The sequence below is a fragment of the Melospiza georgiana genome, chromosome 2 (genome assembly GCF_028018845.1).
Source record: "Melospiza georgiana isolate bMelGeo1 chromosome 2, bMelGeo1.pri, whole genome shotgun sequence".
Classification (NCBI taxonomy): domain Eukaryota; kingdom Metazoa; phylum Chordata; class Aves; order Passeriformes; family Passerellidae; genus Melospiza; species Melospiza georgiana.
This window is the reverse complement of record NC_080431.1, coordinates 114,841,241-114,853,684: the sequence shown is the minus strand read 5'-3', so window position 1 is coordinate 114,853,684 and position 12,444 is coordinate 114,841,241.

Sequence of the window (12,444 nt, the reverse complement as noted above, 5' to 3'; positions counted from 1 at the left end):
CCAGAGGGGCCAGGGAAAGCAGCAGAGCTCTGAAATTCTGAAACTGAAACAGCTGCAGTCTGTGGCCAACTCTCTGTCATTGGGGAAGCCATGCAAGGGCCCTGGGGCCAAGGCAGAGCTCTGAGGGACACCCCTCATCCCAGCCTGCAGCTGGACATGGAGCCACTGCCCACAGCTCCCTGGCTGGGTCCATCTGGAGCTCCTCCATCCCTGAGGAGCCTCCAGAGCCAGGGTTCTGCAGGGTGGGGCTGGGGCTGTCGTGTGGGACCTGTCCAAAGCCTCACAAGGGCCTGGGCACGTCAGGCGCTGCTCCATGCCAGTTCCAGTGGGGTCAGCAGTTGAAGGGATGTGGGGTGTGGCCCTTTGTGACACAGGTGTGTGGTGCCAGGGCCTGTGGTGATGCAGGACGTGGTGGCACCCAGAGGCCCTTGTGACATGGCAGAACCCTGCCCTGCCAGAGGGGTGTCTGAGGGTGGCTGAAGGGTGTCTGAAGGGCGCAGAGCCCTGGGGTGCCCAGTCCCAGCAGAGCCACTCTGCCAGGAGGCAGCAGCTCCCCTGAGAGCCTCTGTGGCAGAGCACGACAGAGCCGCTCACAGAGGAGGTGAACCCCAACTCCTCCCCTGCCACGGAGCAGCGGGGCCGGCGCATAAAACCCCAGGTGATGGCCAGCCATGGAGGGAGAGGGGATGGAGGGAGCTGGCATGAGGCTGGAGAGCAGCTACCTGGAGGACAGGGCCCTGTAGCCCCTGATGTGCCAAGGCAGTCGCCTCCTTCCCCCACAGCCACGGCACAGAGCCAAAGCCTTGCTCCACACAGCCCCAGGTTCTCCCCCAGCCCCTGCTGCTCCCCCAGCCCCAGGTGCCCCCTCAGCCCCCGCCCTGGGTGGCTGGAAGCCCTCAGGGAGCAGGGGCAGGGGGCAGTAGGGGGTTCAGAGCTGCCAGGGCCACAGACTGTAGAGTGGGACTTGGACAGGAAGGAGAGAGAGAGGGAACCCTATGTGGGCTGGGAACTGGCCCACTGGGGAAAGAAGAGTGTCCCAGAGCTGTCCCAAAGGGAAGATAAATATCAAGATCTGTCTCAACTGGAATTTGAGAGAGACCAAGAGTTGTCCAATGGGGAATTTGTGACATGCCAGGAGCCCTCCCAAAAGCAAGATGTGGATGTCCAAGAGCTGTACAAGCAGGTTGACAAAAGAGACCAGGAGCTGTCAGAGGGTGAGATACACCCAGACCTGTACCACCAGGAATTTGAGAGACACCAAGAGCTATCCAAATGGCTGGACATGAGAATCCAAGAGCTGCTGCAAGAAGAAAACAACAGCAACAAAATGTTTCCCCAATGGGAACACTCCATTGGCCAAGAGCTGTCCGAAGGAGAAGTCAGACGATACCCAAAGTTGTCCCAAGAGAGAGATGACAGTGACAAAAAGGAGTCACAGAAGGACTTGGAATGCATCACCATCCACACTATTTGGATCAACCCCAAGTACCCACAGCTCCTACAGGACCTTGACACTGTTCCCCAGGACTGGGCAGAGGCAGCAGCTTCTCCTGCCTTGGCAGAGCAGGTGAAAGCAGCAGAGGCACAGAGCCAGAGCCCTGCCCTGCACAGCTCCACCAGCTCCCCAGACCCCTCAGCTCCCTTGGCAGAGCAGGTGAAGGCAGCAGGGGCACAGAGCCGGGGCCCTGCCCTGCACAGCCCCAGCAGCCCCTCAGCTCCCCAGGCAGGAGCCCAGGCCCTCAGGGAGCAGCCGGCTCCCCCCAAGAAACGCCCATCCCGCCTCAGGCGGGCGCTGCAGGCGCTGCTCTGCTGGCCCTGCCTGAGGGCACAGCCGGACAATCAGTGCCCACTGCCAGCGCCAGGCCCGGCCCCGCAGGCCCAGAGCCTGCCCGGTGCCACACGGGCTGCCTGTCATGTTCCAGGGCTCAGGGACATCGCTCCTCGTCGGGAAAATGGCCTGGCTGAGGCTTAGGGCTTGAGAGGCACCAGCCATGTCAGATCAAGGGCAGGGGCACAAAGCCTGGGGAGAAGGAGCTCCCGCTCAGAGGGGACACCAAGGATGCAGAGTGACAGCCACAAGGACATTTGGCACAACTTCCCAGATAAGGACAAAACTCATCAAGCCAACCCAGCAACTGTGCTGAAATCAGCTCCAGCTGGGAAAAAGGTACTTCTGGCACAGGGAGACAGCAACCATCAACTCCTGGCCCAGTGACACCAGAAACCCAGTGAGAAAAAAGTACTGTAGAAACAGGCGATCCCCCAGCCAGGGTATTATGTGCTCTGACTCCATGATTCAGAAGGCTGAACAATTGCTTTATTAAGCTATACTATATTACACTAATAGTATACTAAATTACATACTAAAAAGATACTATACTATACTACAGAATATTACTCTAAAGAGATACTAAAGAAAAACCCATGACTGTCTCAGACAGTCGACACAGCTTTGACCCAATAGGCCAAGGAATCAAAACAACCTTCACTGGTATCCAATTAACAAATCACTTTGGGTAAACAATCTCCATAACACATTCCATATGTGCAAAACAACAGGAGCAATGAATAGAGATAAGAATTGTTTTCTTCTCTGAGGTTCTCACTGCCTTCCCCAGGAAAAATCCTGGGGGAGAGAATTATGTCTCTGTTCACAGAATGTGAATACCACATAAAGGAACCTCTTCAGAAGAAAAGAAAGACTGAGCATAGAGAAAGATTGGTTAGAATTAAAAAGCAAAGAAATCTTATATCCAGTAGAAGAAAATATCAAGATATTAATATTAGCTAATGATAAATTACAGTTAATAATAATAGCTAACAGAATAACAGAAACTATTATATTAATATGTAAGAAATAGCAAAAACATTATTATAACATACAAATTAAATATTCCATATTATTTAATATTTATAATACCTCTACATCTACTTTTCATAATGATTATATTTTGAATATCATAATATTTATCATGTGTATATGATATAGAACATTATATAGTGCATATATATGAATGTAATATATAAGAATTTTGTAATTATACTATAACAATGTTAAAATAATTTTAAAAGGAAATAATATGTGAAATCAGTGAGAGAACCATATAACTGGTAGCCAATGAGCATGAATACCTTTGTTCACTAAAATGTATAAATAGTGAAAAGTTTTGATAGTTGCTGTGCTGCCTTTGTGGATTTGCCACCCAGCAGCTCTTCCTGTGCAGAACTGTAAATAAAGGAAATAGCTGAACTCTGTGTGGGGATTGGCTTCTTGCACACAGGTGAAAGGATCCCTTTGGCACAGCAGCTTTGCCATGGCCACATGGATAAAAGCTGCTGCTTTTCCAGGCAGGCTCAGCTGTGCCCGGCCCATCTCGGAGCCAGCCGGGCGCGGGCAGAGCAGCAGAGATCTGAAACTCGGCGGCTGCGCGGTCGCTGTGGCCCAGACAATCCCCCAGCAGCCACGAGAGCCCCTCTGGGAACGAGCACCAGATCCCAGAGGGCGCCTCTGCCAGCTGCCCCCGAGCCCCTGCACCGAGGAGTTGTGGTCCAGGTGTTTGGGGAACCTCCTGGGGCTGCTGGGCCCAGCTGTGTGGTGTTCCAGTGAGCACCTGGCAAGCTGAGTTCCCCCACAGGGACAAGGGCAGCCGGTTTGGAGATGTCCCTTGGTTCCTTAAACAATCATTTGTTGATGTTGACCTCCTGGCTGGGTGGCCAAGAGCAGCTCCCACAGTGACACCCTCTCCCTTGGTTTGTCCCTCAGTCCTTCTCCAGAGGCTTTCAGGTGGCCTTGCCAACTGCAGCTCTGGATATTCCAGTACCTCCAAAGCTCAGGGCAGTGCCCTGCACGTTCCCAGTGGTGCCCTGTACACTCCCACTGCAGTGCTGCTTCAGCTGTCTGCAATGGGGCTTTGCCTGTTTGTACCCACCACGGTGCCCTGCTTGCACACCTCACTTGTGCTCACACTCCTGCTCTGCACACACCCTCTGCACTCTCACACTTGTGCCCACCACACCTATTCCACGCTCACATCGCCGTGGCACCGACCCCTGTGCCCAGCCATCTGGATGGATGCAGTATTTTGGGATGTGCTTTAGGGGTGGTGATAGTGCTGTTGGGATGATGATGGAATTGGATGGTCTTGCTGGTCTTTTCCAGTCTTGATGATTCTGTGACTCAGGGACTGCCCCAGGTGCAGCACCTTGCCATTGGCCTTGTTGAACCTCGTGAGATTCTTGTGCTTTCACTTCCCAAGCTTGCTCAGGTCCCTCTGCATGGTCCCATGCTTCCATAGTGCAACCTCCCCCTCTCAGCTTAACATCCCCTGCGAATGTGCTGAGGGTGAGCTGGATCCACTGTCTGTGCCACTGGGGAAGCCATGCAAGAGCCCTGAGGCACACCCCTCATCCCAGCCTGCAGCTGGACATGGAGCCACTGCCCAGGACTCCTGTGTCCATCCAGCCAATTCCTCATCTGCAGAACAGCTCACCCTCCAAACTCACAGCTCTCCTGTGGGCAGAGCAGCACAAAAACATGCATGCTAGGTCAGTGAAATAAAGAATTAAACTGAACAGGAAAAGGTTGAAATAATTGTTCAAGATCTTCTTAATGACAAAAAAGCCAGACTTCTCTTAGTCCAGTAAGATTTGTGAGTGTGTCATTCATTAGAGTTCCCTTCTGCTGTTGAATGCTTTCAGTCAGTGAAGGCTTGGTGAGGTTCCAGCCTGGACCCTCTCAGTGATCATACTCAAAGGAGGATACAATACTAAAATAGCTCTTTACAAGGAGATTTTGCTCTTTAGCAAGGAATGGGGATGGGGAGAGAGTTCCTGACTAAATCCTACCTCGCTGAGACAAGTCTGTGAAAAAACTTGGAAGTGCCAAGAGCTAGGCCCTTCAGGAAAATGAATTCCAGTCTCAGTTTAGGGAGCAGATCTCCATCAAGTGCTGCCCCATGTTTTTATAGGCTTTGCCACTATGATAAACATCTGGGAGACATCTACTATAAAATTAAGGCTTGAACTGTAAACACTTGTCTAATCCAATAATGTGTACTTGCCTTTGCAGAATATTCTCATGGAATAATTTTATTTCTGAAAATAAAACCTTCAACTCTTTAATTAGCCCCTTTGATAGGAATCACTCACAAGGTCTGTACTGCCTTCCAGCCAACTCTTTCTCCCCTAGAAATCTGCTTGGGAACCTGTTCTGGCAAGAGGGTAAGAATTGCTTTGCTGTTCCCAAGCTGCAAAATTGGCCACTGAGGGCCTGAGCTGTACAGAGTTGCTTGCCAAGAGTAGGAAGTATTGTATTGCATTGTAATGCCAGGCACAGGAATTTGCAGTTGGCCACTGGCATGTTCAGGGCTCGCACACACATTTTTGCTGATTATCTCTAACTGTCTGTGGACAATGATGTTATCTGCCCAAGGAACCTGCCACTGCTGCTGCTAATGTTAGACAGCTCAAATATCTGCGAGAACCAGATGACAACTCTTCATTTTTGCCCATTTATCTCCTGCAATTTTTGTATCTTTTTTATCAGTTTAGCTTATTTAATTGTAGAGGTTGATAGTTGTCCTGGAGAAAAATCATTGAGAATGCAAGTTTCAAAGTTTGGTATTAAATCCTAATAATGTCTGCTGATTTAATTCTACCATTTTATTTTTGTTCTAAGGAGAAAAACCCAGGAAACTTTCAGAACTACATAGGTTAGACTTTGCTACTAATTACAATGGTCAAAGTGACAAGAGTAGGGAGGGTTGTCCCCTAATAACACAGACAAAAACAAGAGCAAATTAGAAGGAATTTCCAGCCTGGGACAGAACCAGCCTCTCTCAGACTCCTGAAATCTGTCCTCTATTACTACTATTTTGCTAATTAGTGAAAAATTACAACAGCTGTAAAAATTATGTAGCTCGTGTCTCAACTTACTGTATTTCATTCAGATTTTTAAAGGTTAATTTAAAGTAGAAAATCTCTTTGTAACCGCTGAAGGAAAAGAACAAAATGAAATCACCATTACCCAGGTAACAGGACTAGAAATAGATGTGGTATTAGTCAACTTAGCATGTACACCCTGCAGCTTGAAAACTCAAATGCAAATCTGTTCTGTTTCCAGCACTGCAGTGGCCTGGCTCCCCACTGCTTTGTGTGCACATTTCCCCAGGGAATAATCTGTGCAGCTTTGCCAAGCTGATATCCTGAGCAGTGGGAGCTGAAGCAAGTGACTCATGACTGCAAGACGACAGCATGTGATGCAAGACACACACAGGACAAACTGCTGAGAGATGCAGTTCATGACTGAGAGGTTTGTTCCCATTGCCAGGGAAGGCCTTGGTCTTTTCCAGCTGTTATCAGGTTTCATAAAACAAATATGCAGTGTGTGCAGAATTTCTGACCCTAAGTCAAACAATTTTAAAGGTTAAATAGGAAAAACCAGGTATAGAAGTGTCTGTGAAATCAAAGAATTAAAGGCAATGAAAAATCATCAATTTCTTCATGTTTTCCCCGAAACTGCCTTAAAAATGAAGCAGAACAAAAACATTTGTATGCATTTCTCTAAAGCTGGTATCTTGACACATGTTGTACTGTGTCACCCCATAACTGCTTGCATCTCCTACATCTTTGCTTCCCAGAGAAGGGTTCTGCTCTGCTGCTGGAAATACACTTGTTGACAAAGGGGTATTTCCACTTACGTGGCTACCCCTTAAATGATATGAATTATAGTTATTATAATTCAAGGACAAAAAGAGACAAGTGGAATAAAACTCCTGACAGTGAGTTCCTTTCCCCAGTGTTAGGTAGTGGATACTGAGTGCAATAGAACTGGCTCCTGAGGGTGCAAGCATGAGCACTCAGGACAAAACTGCAAGCTAATACAAAGAACCTTAGCTCCCTTAGCCAAGCAAAGGAGGCTTCCTGGTTTTCATTAACTTTGACTATTTTATTTCATGGACACTGGAACCAATATGTGCAGACATCAGCACCAGCCAAAATATTTTGTGTATAGCTATGGGGAGTTGTACCAGAGTAAGGAGTGCTTTAGCTTAGAATTGCCCAGCATAGTGGTGTTGCATGTTTCAATAAAAAAGCTGTATTTTCAGTTTCTGAAGGAGATAAGGATCAAGAATGCCATGCTGTTCAGCTGTGGCAACTTGTCACAGCAATGGAATATTTTAAACAGAACTTTTTTATCACTGACCTGTCTCTCACCTGGATGTTGTGTTTGCTGGGGTTTCCACGACGAGGTGAGAGATGAGAATCTGACTCCATGTTCTCAGAAGGCTGATTTATTATTTTATGTACTTATATTATATTAAAGAATGCTGTACTAAAACTATACTAAAGAAAGAGAAGGACACAGGCAGAAGGCTTAACAAGAATGAATAATAAAAACTCGTGACTGACTCTTCAGTGTCCAACACAGCTGAAGAGTGATGGTCATTAAGTAAAAACAATTCACATGAAACCACTCAAACATGCACCTGTTGGTAGACAATGTCCAGACCACATTCCAAAGCAGCAAATACAGGAGAAGGAAATCAGATAATTATTATTTACATTCTTTTCTGAGGCTTCTCAGCTTCCCAGGAGAAGAAATCCTAGGGAAGGGATTTTTCAGAAAATATGACAGTGACACCTGGACACCCAGCCCCTTTGGGTGCTATCCCACCAGCAGTTCCATTTACCTCAGTAAAACAATGGATGTGAGGATTGCAAGACTGGGCCTGACATTTGGAGGCAAGAATGCTCAGAACACATGGAGCTTTGGCAAGTCAGTGACAGAGAACAGGTTTGAGTCAAAATGTAAGTGAATACACAGCCCACTTGATCTTCTGATCGTGTTTTCCCTTAATACTGACAATTCCTGACAAAGTTAACCACTTTAATGAGGCCAAGGGAAAATCTGGCATGAAACAAGCATAACAGTGCCCTCCTACATCAAATGTTGCTAATACTTTATGGCAATTATCACAATCATAAATTGGTACTTTACAATCTGTCTTAGCAAATATTCAACTGAAAAACAAACATTAGTATCTTAAATCCAGCTGACTCTGGAATGCACAATTAGATGTTGTCTAGACGTGAGCAAAGCCTTTGACACCACTTCCCACAGAATTCTTCTGGAAAAAACCTGGCTTGGACTGGTACACTGTTCACTGGAGCTGGGAAAGGGTCTGGAACATGAGCCCTGTGAGGAGCAGCTGGGGAAACTGAGGGTGGTCAGCCTGAAGAAAAGGAAGCTCAGGGGTGACCTTATCATTCTCTACAACTGCCTAAAAGGAAGTTGTAGGGGAGGTTGGTCTCTTCTCCCAAATAACAAGAAACAGGACAACAGGAAAAGGCATCAAACTGAAACAGGGGAGGTTTAGACAGATATTAGGGAAAATTTCTTCACTGCAAGGGTTGTTAAGCACTGAAACTGGCTGCTTGTGGCTGAGTTACCATTCCTGGAGGTATTTAAGAGCTATGATGTGGTGCTTAGGGACAGATTTAGTGGTGGCCTATATGATCTTAATGGTTTTTTCCAACCTAAAAGATTATATGATTCTAATTATTAATCTCTGATGGTTCAATTCTGCCACCTTCAAGAGTTATTGAGGAAAGAAGTGGGTATTGATACTGTTTTCACATAACCATGGTTATTTTATTTTCTGTCACGTTTATGATGATTTATAGAATCCATACACAATGCACAAAATCTGATTTAAGGCCCTCTCTCTATGCATCTTCTATCAAGCTCAGTGGATCATAATCTTGGCACGCCCATATCTTTCCCATTGTGCTTATATCAAAAATCTGAGCTTCAGGAGACCTTGTCAGATAAAGTCAACTGTTCCAAAACAAACTTACACATAGTTATCAATATTTATAAAATATTTCTTCCAGTAGTTATGAAAAACAAACAAACTGAAAATGAAACCTCTTCAATCTTTTAAAGCAATCTCTTCCTGTGTTTTTCATAATCCCTTTCATAATGGCAGCAAGGCCTCCATTATGGAAATTTGTTTATTCCCTTCTGCTCCCTCCCAGCTCTGTGTTGTATGTATTTGTAGGCTGTGATTAGAGCTGAGCTTTCATTAAACTAAAGAAACCATTTCCTCCTTGGCTGCGTGTCCTGAGCCTTGGACCCTTCTCACAGCCCCTTGCACTGTGCCATTGTTCCATTTTGAATAAAACACCACCCAAAAACTTGGCAGCACTTCCCCAGAGACCCAACCAGTGCTGAGCATGACTGGAGGAGTCCAGGATGGTTTCTCATATCTGGCAGACTCTGCTGTTGTTTATGCAATCCAAAAGGTGATGACCTTTATTGCAATATTGTGACATTGTAGACCCATGTTAAGCTTGTTAATCACTGCAATCTCACAATTTCTTCATGCATAGTGAGCTGGAATTCCAAAGGGTAACAACACACATGTAGGAAGGCAGCAACCTGTGCAAACTGGCCCAGAAGGATGTTTGTCCTGTCTGCCCAGGAGCAAGGAGGGCAGGGAAAGATGTCCATCTTCCAGAACTGCTCTGGGCAACTCTCGTGTGTATTCTTGCCTCAGGTCTGCCACAGGGTGTGTTTGTGGTGCACTGCCAGGCTGAACAGAGAGTGAGGGAGATGTGAGAAACATTTAGGTGAGTTGCAGGAGAGCATAGGAGGAATATTTGTGGAAGATTGCCAGTTGTTGATAAACAGTGGTCTTTTGGACTATACTCTTCCTTGATCAAATTCTGATAAACTTCTCCTCAAATTTCATTATTTCCAACAAACGTCCTGCTTTGACCAAGGGGATCTGGTTTGAGAGGTCAGGTTTACCTTAAGGAAAATAAACTGTATAACCCTATGCCCAGTCCATGGAGAGGCCAGGAGCTTGAGGAAGTATCATCCAGGCAGTTTTACAGCAGCAGCTATTGTGGGAAGCTGAGAACAGCTGCTCATTGCTGACATTTTAATCTAACCTGCCCTGCCTTTTTCAAAAGAAAAATCTCTTAATGAATCTTTCTGTCATCCATTGAACAGTTATTTACTCCTTGAACAGTCTGAGTAATCCCCAAATTTGGAGGAGTACCTGGGAGCTATTTTTTTGAGAAGGATAGCACAGTAGGAAGCACAATCACTATGAAATTGGAGCTTATCTTCACTTTTTTCTGAGACACACAGTCCTTTTTATGAGGGAGAGGCCTGACTTCTTAAAGAATAAATATAGCAAAGGCTGTTAAAAATAAACCACTGCTCAGAAATTGTGTATTCACCTTTAGATTAGCAGCTTTCTGGAAGGGAAGGAGAATTGTTTTCTGGCCTTTGTTTTGCTTGTGGCAACTTTTTTAGGGTATAGAGATATAGAATCCCCCATACTTTGAAAAATGTTAGGGCTGGATACTGAGTCACACACATCCTGTGCATGCAGGTTCTACTCCTTAATCCTTAATTAAAAACCATCAAGAGAGGCTTCAAATATTCCTCTGGGGAAAGCATAAAATTTGCTAGGAACTGGATTTTGTTGGACATTTCAGAATATTAGGAAGAAAGTAGCAATCCTGCATAGAGCTGGTATCTTTGCTTACAAGGTCAAAGTGGTGCAATGAGCACTAATGCTGAGCAAAGGATGAAAACCAGAGAAAAGGGGGAAAAAATCTGTATTCCAGCAATTGTCCTCTAAGCTAGAGGAGCGGGAACGTACCTGATGCAGATAATTCATTCCTCTGGCCCTCCATGGAGATGCAGTGATCTCTGCAATTCAAAAAAATTATGTATTGAAGTGCTGAAGCAGCAGTTGTAAGGCCAGCCTAGAATAAGCTCTAAGTTTTTTAATGCAAGTGACAACTGAAGAGAGAACAGTATGTTCTGTCATTTTCCAACAGATTACTTATGATGAGGAAAATACTCTTTCACATTTTTAAGAAATAATCACACTATTTCAAGAGTCAATTCAAAGCTATCCATGAAGAAGAACAAGAGGCATCAGGTGCCATTTCTTGTTGTGAGCTGTGATTGGAGCTGTGATGGTCAATAATGACAAATGGCCAGAGGAAGATGAAATTCCCAAACACATTACCAAGACTCTCAGCAGAGTCTTGATGTATTGTAGCACTTTCCAGCCAACGCATACATCTTCTTTTACTCTTTGGCAGCTCTCTGAAGGGTTTTTTTTCTTTTGGGTCAATAACACAATTGCAGTCACTTCAGAACCCAGCTGCAAGGGTGGTGCTCTGTCAGGGCACCCACAGCTTGGGCCAGTGTGCCACCTCCAGGCACTGCTGCCTGTGGGGCTGTCACAGGTGGCATCGGTGGCTCCACAAGGCTTTCTGAACACTCAGGGAAGGGAAGCTGTCACACAGGTGGGAGTTTGTGCCAGTCTTGGCTTCCCAGTGGGATGTGGGCAACTGTGGGTGGGTCATGGCATGGCACAGGGGAGCATGGTTTGTCCACCCCACTCTACCACCATAACTCCTAAACCACATCACCCAGTGTCAGATCCAGATGTCTCTAAAACACCTGCAGGAATGGTAACTCCACCACTTCCCTGCGCAACCTATTCCAATGTTTGAGCACCCTAAAACTGTGAAAAAATCTGTCTCATCTCTGCCTCAGCTTAAGGCCACTTCTTCTAGTCCTCTCACTGTAGGCCTGGGGAGGAGACTGGCCCCCACCTGACTACAGTCTCTTTTCAGGTAGAAAATGGTCCTTTAATGTGTCCAGTTCTGGGCTCCTCAGGACAGGAGCTTCTGGAGCAGTTCCAGTAGAGGGCAATGAGGACGAGTGGGGGAGTGGAGCATCTCTCTTATGAGGAAAGGCTGAGGCCTGCTCAGGTTTGAGAAGAAACCACTGAGAGGGACTTCATTAATGGATATAAATATCTAAATGGGGGCTGTCAAAGCATGGACCAGGCTCTGCTTGGTGGTGCCCAGCAAGGGGACAGGAGGTGACGGGCAGAAACTAATGGTCAGAAGTTCCACCTGAGCATGAGGAAGAACTTCACTGGGCAGTGACTGGGCAGACAAAGTATGGAAGGCTATCATGTTCACTGGACATACTCCAGAGCCATACGGTAACAACCCTGTGCCAGTGCTCCGGGCTGGCCCTGCCTGAGCAGGAAGCCGGACCTGGTGACCCAGCGCGGTCCCTTCCAGCCTGCCCCATCCCGCGCCGCCCGCAGTGCCGGGGCGCGGCGCTCGCCGCTCCCGCCGTGTCCGAGCCCGGGGCGGATCGGGCCGGGCCCGGCGCTCGGTGCCGTTGGCTCGGCCGGGCGGGGCGGCCGCGGGGAGCGTGACCGCGTGACGCCGGTGGGTGTGCAGGGAGCCGTGTTCCCTCCACAGCCCCGGGCAGCGGGCGCGCCGGCAGGCGGCCATTGGGAGCCGGCCGGCGCCCGCCTCCGTGCGGCGGGGGGTGTGTGACAGGCGGGCAGGGCGAGCGCGTCACGCCGTCCGCGCTCCGCCCCCCGCTCC